Source organism: Electrophorus electricus, chromosome 4, assembly GCF_041902795.1.
Source record: "Electrophorus electricus isolate QZ-2024a chromosome 4, ASM4190279v1, whole genome shotgun sequence".
Classification (NCBI taxonomy): Eukaryota; Metazoa; Chordata; class Actinopteri; order Gymnotiformes; family Gymnotidae; genus Electrophorus; species Electrophorus electricus.
This window is the reverse complement of record NC_137500.1, coordinates 770,651-780,767: the sequence shown is the minus strand read 5'-3', so window position 1 is coordinate 780,767 and position 10,117 is coordinate 770,651.

Sequence of the window (10,117 nt, the reverse complement as noted above, 5' to 3'; positions counted from 1 at the left end):
AGCAATTCTAGTTTTGTTTGCTTATATGCTGTCAACATTAACATGATTGGGGTTTTTTCCAAGGCAACTTAAAGCTTTAGATTACTGTTAAATACACCATAGCTAACAATACAAAATATATTAACTGGTCAATATTTCACTTTAGCAAATTATTTTTTTTCCTAAATTTAGTTTGTAAGAAGTATTTACTTACCTTTATTAAGTTTGCTCTGCAACTCCTCATCCTGGAAATTGCCATTGTCAAATGATGACAAATCAGGTTGCTGTCCACACAAGCAAATACAGCTCTCAACTGAGGCATCTCGGGCCAGAGCCATAATAGACCAGGCAGTAAGCTTGCCTGCTGTATACAATTTGTTGAGGGCTAAAGCTGTTTGATCATAACAAAAGAGGAGCTGCGCAGGTCTGCCAACAAAACTCCAAGGCTCTGCTGAAGATCAAGCATCACGAGTCTGATTACACAGACAAGGAAAAATGAATTTCATTTGAATTTAATTTAATCTTGCCAGTGCTGTCACATATGTCAAAAGCAAAACACTCAGTTTGACCTTGACCTGAAAAATTCTGAAATTAGACTACTGAAGTACCTACATTTCCACCATTATTTTTAACTAGAGATGCCAGGAGAACCTCTTCAACATTACGTTCAGCTGCTACATGCACACACAAAACCTCAGCTCATCCTGGCCCTATAACGTCAGGATTTTATATTCACTGTGAGTTGGTTTTTGTGTAAGAAAGTTTTAATTTTTTATTTTTTTTTCCCCCCATCAAATTATACTTCCATTCAGATCAGGGGAGGGAGGGACTATTCCCTCTGGCTCAGAGGACACACCCAATGAAGGCAGGACAGAAACACAATCATTATTATGTATAAAGAAAACATGGGCAATTACACTGTTTATTCCTCTCTGGTGTGCAATAATAGAAATGATATTTTGCTTTAAGATAAATAAATAAATAGAATTCAGTTTTAATGTCCAGTAACTGTGTTCAGTTAAATTAATAATACATTTAAATGGTCGGTTGGCCGCTCTCCCAGCAGGAGGGAGATGCCCAGAATCATAAACACCTGCCTCGCTCCAAATCACCCACTGGTTATAGTCACCTGTTCCTTATGTTTTTCCCACTATTTCAACCCACAGATCCCTGCGAACAGTGCTGCAGACTAAATCCGGACATATTGACGGAATATCACACTATGTCATACTAGCTTTGTTGTTCCCCTCTACTATGTGTTTCACTCACACACACAGCCCTACATCATTTTCTTTTTAATGATGCATCTCTTATGTATTGGCCTGTCTGTAGGATGTGTTGACAGTATTCTGCACTCATAATTTTCTGCTCATAGTAATTCAGAAACAATCCACTGCACAGTAAATCTATTCTTACATCACTTCTCTGTTCCATAACTCTGCCTTTCTGTCACTCACACACTCATTTAAGTTGTAACCCATTTCCAGCACCCTATATCATGAGAGAGACATCAAAAACAGGCTTACAAATCAGAATAGGGAAAGCCAAAATGAGCAAACCAACCAATCCGGGCATCAGATCACCACAGAACCAGCTTGGCAACACTAAGGCTGAATAGGACATGACTGAATATTACAAACTGAAGGGTTTAAATGCACAGTTACATTATGGATACCAAGATGCAGGTGAAACCAATATACTAGGTACTGGGAATGAACTGGAGGATTTTGGGGAATGTAGTTTTTGGTAGGCATGCTGAAGGCTGCAGATGTGACAATATTACTGTCTTTATGTGAAGTAAAAGGATGGCATTTGCATATAAAAGTCTATGTTTGAGTACGTGATCATCTCGGTTTCTATAGGGTAAATAAGAGCTGTGTAAATCTTCCCCTCAATAACATTACCATGATGTGTTTATGGATAGAGATAAATGATTGAGTGTCACTCTGCTCATGTAGTGTGATAGATTCATGTGATCTTATTTATTTATCTTTATTATTGTTTGTACAGTAAACATCACCACCAAGCTGTTTTCCAGTCTCCTGTATCCAGGGTCCATTTGAAGCTGATTCTTTTCATTATGCAGAGACTCCAGTAATGTTTAATTATTCATGAAAAAAACCCATTGTTTTGGAGAGAAAATATGTGGTTAATTAAAACAAAGAAGTTACATTTGAATAAATAAAAAAATATTAAATCATAAAGTGCACTAAAGGTAAGTAAAAGATGGGGGCCAGCCTGACACTTTGTTGAAAACCAGCAAATCAGAGTAGAGCTTATCAATTATACATGAGCTCATAAAAAAGAGGTTGCAAAATTACACCGCATTCCACATTATTATGCAAATTGGCTTTAAGTGTCAGAAAGATTTAACTTTGTTTTTCAATTAAACTCATGGATGATATTGTCTTTCAGGGCTCTTTGGATCACTGAAATCAATCTTAGACACCTGTGATAATTAGTTTGCCAGCTGAGCCCAATTAAAGGAAAACTACTTAAGAAGGACGTTCCACATTATTAAGTAGGCCATAGGTTTCAAGCAACATGGGAAAGAGAGGATCTCGCGATCTCGCACGCTCGCTCGCTCACTGCAGTATCAAATAGTGCAGTGCTTTGGACAAGGTATGAAAACATTAAATATTTCACAAAAACTTAAGCAAGATAAAGGCATAACAAGGAAAGTTTCTGCCAGACAAATTCATTGGATTAAGAGAGCAGCTGCTAAAATGGCGTAACAAAGCAGCAAACAGTATTTAAAGCTGCTGGTGCCTCTGGAGTTCTGCAAACCTCAAGCTGTAGGATCCTCCAGAGGCTTGCAGTTGTGCATAAACCTACTATTTGGCCACCAGTGATCACAAGTAGAAACAGTTGCAGTGAGTATAGACATACATGAAGACTAATTTTCAAACAGTCTTTTTTACTGATGAGTGCTGTGCAAACCTGGATGGTCCAGATGGATGGAGTAGTGAATAGTTGGTGGATGGCCATCATGTCCCAACAAGGCTGCGACGTCAGCAAGGAGGTGGCAGAGTCATGTTTTGGGCTGGAATCATGGGGCGAGAGCTGGTAGGTTCCTTTAGGGTCCCCGAAGGTGTGAAAATGACCTCGGCAAAGTATATAGAGTTTGACTGACCACTTTCTTCCATGGTACAAAAAGAGGAACCGTACCTTCCGTAGCAAAATCATATTCATGTAGCATCTCATGCTGCAAAGAACATACATATGCATATATGAGCATACATATATATGTATATGTATGTTTATTTATTTATATATATACTCACTATATATACACATATATATATGTGTATGTATGTATATATAGCGCAGAACATCCTCCATTTTGTTGTCCTCCATTCCTTTGAAGGGCGATATATGCGCAGGTAGTTTTATAGCTGCCGCAGTCTAGCGGGTCTTTGTCCCCCTCGCAACAAAGCGGCCACAGTTCACTCCCCACCTTTGGTTGTTTACTTCTCCTGTTTTACCAGTTCTATGAACTAACTGTTTCACACAGGGGCCCACCATCATTACAGTCTGGTTGCTCACCCAGTAAGCTGTTGGTGTCATCACCTATCTGGCCTGGGTTGGAGCCCATGTGACAATAATGGCCTCTTTTCTGGTGGTATTTGGCTATAAAAGGTCTTTATGTTTGATTACTTTATATCATCTGATTCATTTGGTTAAATTGAACAATAGTACGTGTGTCTGACTGTGTAAACTGACATCCTCTCATGCCCTGGACCCCTGAGTACAGTACCATGATGTCCTTTGAATCCGTCACATGAAGAACGTAGATGATGTCATTCAGCTTTATTTTCAATTACAATTTCAGGCAAACATTGATTTAGCTGTTGCAAACGATTTATCAACATTTCAAATTTAGCACATTGAAAGACTGGAAGGCATGTATGTGTGAGGAAGAAAACCTGTGAAGAATGTAAGATAGTAATTTGATAGCTATGATTAATGAAGAGCTGTGAAGTAGGATATGCTAATGAGAACAGAACCCCACACCTGTAATTTCTCAATTATGTTTTCTTCCAAACAGTGACTCTACATGTGAGTGTAAATGAGAAGAACATCTGGATTCTTAAATGTGGTAAAGTAACTAAAGGTGAATTTCTGCTCTAGGTCACATCAATGGAGAGAGAGTGGACATTCTCACCACCCATAATGGACACATTACCAAACACATGTTATGGTTCAGGAGTAGATCTAGTACTGACTATAAACAAAGTCTCCCAGTCAGACACTGATCAATCCTACTGCAGTGGGACCACAACATATCTCACTGTTATACCAAGAACTGGTAAGTGCTGTTAAATCATGGTGAGGAAACACACACTCGTGTCACCGATTCAGTTTCTTCCACGTTAACAAATGGAGCCTCAGCTGTCAGATTCTGCACTAGATCAGAAGGAGACGGGGACAGTTCTAGCTGTACCTCCCTCACCTCACAGATGTACCCCACTCCTTACTCCCCACATACAGCTGTACCCCACTCCTGACATAGATCACCCCCCACACACACACCCTTCTACAAACTTGTGCATACACACAATGCACCAGCACACAAAGGTCTGATGTTGAGAATGTTTCTAATGTCAATTGTACTATGAAATAGTAGATTACAGTAGAAGTCATATACAGTATTATGATTAATAGGATGATTATAATTATTATCATTATGATTATGAAGGTATTTAATGATTACTGTAAGATCCATAGTGTTACATGGCCAGTATTATCCAGCATACATTATTCTAGCTCTAACTGTTTGGGTACAGTGAACATGAAAATGATCCTATAGCCAGTGGTGGGTGAGCAGCAGAAAACTAAAGTGAACATACACTTCACCACAAACTGTAACTATAATAATTACTGTAAAAACTAATGTAAAAATAATAATTACTCAAATAGAAGTAAAAGCAGTAATTAAAATATTACTTGAGTAAAAGTATCAAAACATATGTTAAAAAGACTACTCAAGTAATCAAGTAGCGAGTTACCGGGCAACAATATATATATATAAAAAAATGTTGTTTATTTATTTATTTATTTTCAGCATGCAAAAATACAGCCTAACCAAAATCATCCACATATACTACTGTAGCCCTTGAAGTTTGGGTACAGTGTACATAATCGTGATCATATAGCTCAGTGTATTGTGGAGCGATCAGGAAGGTCAAGGTGCAAGGTCAATTTACCAACACAAATAGATGCAGTATATATGAAACAGAAAGAAATAACATGAAAACAAACAGGCTAAATAAAATTGTACAACACAGAAAACAGCTAGAACAGATACCACAGGCAGCACAAACACGAGCCATGGCTAACAATTATCAGCAGCAAGCCTAAACAGGGTTTAAATACATGGGTTAATGAGGACTAAACAAGACACAGGTGAAACTTATGCGGGGCGATGAAATCGAAAGTTAAGGAACGAAACCAAAACAAGAACGCGCGTGAAAAAGAAACCAGTATGTAAACAAGGACATTAGAAAGGGTTGCCAAAGTGACAGAGACATTAGGAGGGGCCAATTGTGACACTTCTAAAAATATGAGCAGTATGTTTGTGTTTTGTGTGAGCGTGTATGTGTATAGAAGCACTCCAATGGCATTTAGATGAGCAAGGGTATTTGTGCAATGAAAAATGATCATTTAGCAAGAAATCGTCATAACCAATAATGCCAGATTTTTGGGGTAGCATTAAAAATCGGATCAGACTAAACAAAAATAACAGATGTTCTCCACTGTATTCCCTGTTCTAGGTCCACTCAGTTCAACCACAACCACTGACATGCAGGCTACGAAAACAATAGAAACTTCATCCTCTAAAATAGCTGCTTCACCTGCACAGACAACTTAAGCCTCGGCTCTGACCTCTCCAGCTGGTGTGTATTGATGTGGACATAGATGATTGTAAGGTTTTAGATATTAAACTGTATAAGTTTAGGCAGTTCAGTTACATCCACAACTGAGACAGTAACTACTAAACAGCACAAAATAACTAAATAATGTAATCTTAATGAACGTCTGTTACATTGTAGTGTATTTTCATTATATGCATAATAAAACTGAACACACAATAATCCATCATTCTAGTGTACTGTATAGCTCGTGCAGCAGTGACTGGTGTGCTCCTCCTGCTAGCACTGATTTCTCTTCTCACCTGGAAGCGGTTTTCATGAGAATGTCTCACATAGCAACCACGTTTAACAGTATCAGTATCATGGATTAATTCTGATTGTTTCCACAAGTTTTGACAGAGGAAGGTGAAATCACAGATTCTATACATAATGTCACACCACAATAAAGTACAGCAGGTAAACAGAGATATTAATACTTAATTCATGGGTCACTGGTAAAGGACTGTCAATGAGTGAGTGAAAGGACGATTTAGTAAGTGAATATGTAAAGTGTCTGGTGAGTGAGTTTATGATACACTAAATGGCATTCTTGATCATAATATGTCAGACAACTTGAAACTTCTCCTTTCAAAGGCATGCAAGTGTACGTGTGTGCACGCACACACACACACACACACACACACACACACACACACACACACACACACACACACACACACACACACACACACACACACACACACAAACTGGCCCTGTAACTTCAGGGTTTTATATTCACTGTGGTTTGGAAAGTTTTAACCTAATTTTCTCTCTGTCATTCTCTCTGTGATCAATGGTTCTGCCAATCAGATCAGGGGAGGGAGGGGCTATTCCCTCTGGCTCAGACGACACACCCAATGAAGGAAGGACAGAAACACACAATCATTATTATGTATAAAGAAAACATGGGCTGTTAGTTACCCTGTTTATTCCTCTCTGGTGTGCAATAATAGAAATGATATAGTTTGCTTTAATATAAAAAAATCAATTGAATGAAATTTTAATATCTAATAACTGCGTCCAATTAAATTAATAATACATTTAAATGGAACAAAATTTCAAACCACTGTACTGGTTTGATTGTTTCTTTTAAAATAATTAAATGAATATTTATAATAAATTTGCATGTAATGGGATTATACTCATGTAATGTATACTGTTTTTTACTGTAAGCATATCAACACTGTAAACAGAAAATGATGCTTTGGGACTTTTTTAAAATAAATAATTGAATGAATGAATGATTTTTGTGTCAAGTTTTGTGTTTGCAAGAGATGATTTCATTAGGTCTAGGTGTGGATGACAGAAAGTTTTTAAAGTACTACATGATGGTTTCTGTCAGTTCTTGGTTTCCTATTTTCACCTGTTGGCTTGTGACTAATGCGGACACTGATTCTTGGAAGTGACATTAGCAAACCAATTCTGCATTTCCAACCTGTTCTGTCCTCCCTTCTGTCATGGAATTCAGCTAGGACAGACCTGGAAAATTAACTAAAGAAGGAAAGACTAAATATGTAATATAAACTACATAAAAATGTACTCCTTCTTAATAAGCTTTTTATCCAATTTCACATGCATAAGACACATTAAATACTGCAAACTAACAATTCTTCCAGATGATACCAAGCCTTCAGGTGTTCATGGAAAGGAGCATTTTCTGACTTAAGGTTACGTAAGGTGAGAGGTCATGGGTCAAGTTTTGAGCTGAGGATTCTTGGCACATTTGTGTAAGATGTTTGTCAATTTGATCTTCAGAATATGTGGCAATATATTGTTTTACTGAATGTGAAGATTTTTTATGATCTTGTGCTTTTCTATCTCAGTAACACCAGCCAGTTTATTCATCTTATGTCTCAGTTTGCAACCATGGAAATGTTAGTTTGTTAATATATGGATTTGGGTATAAACATAGCCTGCTCAAAGTGTACACACTGAACAAACCTACTAACTCTTAATGTCCAAGCTTTCGATGCCTATATTAGGAAATACAGGAAGAAATTCTCGTAGTCAGATAACTCATGATTGGTGCTAATGACAGTACTCAAATTCCCCTCTACTATGTATCTCACACACACACACACACACACACACACATACTTACATCACTTCCTTTTTAATGATGCATCTCTTATGTCCTGCTCTTCGCCCTGTGTCACTCATACAACTAGGCTGTTACATACAACTGTTGGAATGTTTACAAACTGTTGTGATGTTTACAAACTGTAGGCAGTTTTAGTTTAAATATGAAACATAAAGGTGCTTGTGGCAAATGATTAGTGACAGAACAATATAGTTTGCAGAATGTTATACTTAACACATCTATCTTTGTTTATGCTAATGCTCTTAGAAATTAAAAATAACACACTCGTAGCAAAATTCCCACTGCTGTGAATAACTCCAGTGGAAATGTACTGGCCTCTGCTCAGACCTCAGTTCATTCTGTATTTCTGACCAGCCAGCCATTGTGCAAGTTTGTACTTCTCCAGACACAGTGTTATTAAGAGCAAAATTCAAAGTCAGATTTATTTAATCCGTTTTCTCTGCTCACAGCTGACTCACCAAGCAACCGATAATGAGCCAAATCAGCAGAGAAAACATAAAGCCAGACAGAGAAAAAGACGTCTAGGGGGCTGAACTTACCCCTGACCCCTGACCCTTCATGGCATTGTCATCTTGGAATATGCCTGTGCCATCAGGGAAGAAAAAATCCATTGATGGAATAATCTGGTCATTCAGTATATTCCGGTAGTCATCTGACCTCATTCTTTGGGCACATAACGTTGCTGAACCTAGACCTGACCAACTGCAGTGACCCTTTTTTTGGGCAGGCAGTGAACTTAGGCTAGTATCTACATATGTGCATGACATTGAATAGAAACAGTATAAAAGGTTATGTTAGTATATGTATGAGGATGGAACTGAACATGTAAATAGTTAGGCAAGTACATGTATGTGCATGGCACTGAACTGCCAAATTATAAATAATTATCTAAGATAGTATATGTGTGTGCATGGCATTGAACATAAAGACTATAAATACTTAGTTAGGCTAGTATATGTATGTGCATGGCATTGAACATAAAGACTATAAATACTTAGTTAGCCTAGTATATGTATGTGCATGGTATTGAACATAAAGACTATAAATACTTAGTTAGGCTAGTACATGTGTCTGCATGGCATTGAACATAAAGACTATAAATACTTAGTTAGGCTAGTATATGTGTGTGCATGGCATTGAACATAAAGACTATAAATACTTAGTTAGGCTAGTATATGTATGTGCATGCTATTGAATATAAAGACTATAAATACTTAGTTAGGCTAATATATGTGTGTGCACGGTATTGAACATAAAGACTATAAATACTTAGTTAGGCTAGTATATGTGTGTGCATGGTATTGAACATAAAGACTATAAATACTTAGTTAGGCTAGTATATGTGTGTGCATGGCATTGAACATAAAGACTATAAATACTTAGTTAGGCTAGTATATGTGTGTGCATGGCATTGAACATAAAGTCTATAAATACTTAGTTAGCCTAGTATATGTATGTGCATGCTATTGAATATAAAGACTATAAATACTTAGTTAGGCTAATATATGTGTGTGCACGGTATTGAACATAAAGACTTTAAATACTTAGTTAGGCTAGTATATGTGTGTGCATGGTATTGAACATAAAGACTATAAATACTTAGTTAGGCTAATATATGTGTGTGCACGGTATTGAACATAAAGACTATAAATACTTAGTTAGGCTAGTATATGTGTGTGCATGGTATTGAACATAAACAGAAGCCCTTTCTTTTGCAGCATCTGGCCCTCTGAAGAAATTCTAATCTATATATGTGCTAGCAGGTGATCCCAAAATAGTAAAACTATGTAAGAATAAATAAATAAATAAATAAATAAATAAATAAATAAATAAAGTTAAATCCCTTCACATTACTCACAGACATTACTCATCTTGATTTAAACATTTAAACATCACTTTTTAAACATAAAGACTATAAATCTTAAGATAAGACATTTAATTTAATGGTTCTGCAGAGGAGGCTGGTTGAAGGCTGTTGTGTGCATGTTGCATCAATTGTAAACATGGAACTTATGTAATTCAGGCATTTAACATATATACTCATAACCTTTTCTTGATTATATTTTTATTTGCCTTAATATTTTTTTCCTTACATAAACAGTATCACATTATATTAATTTTGAGT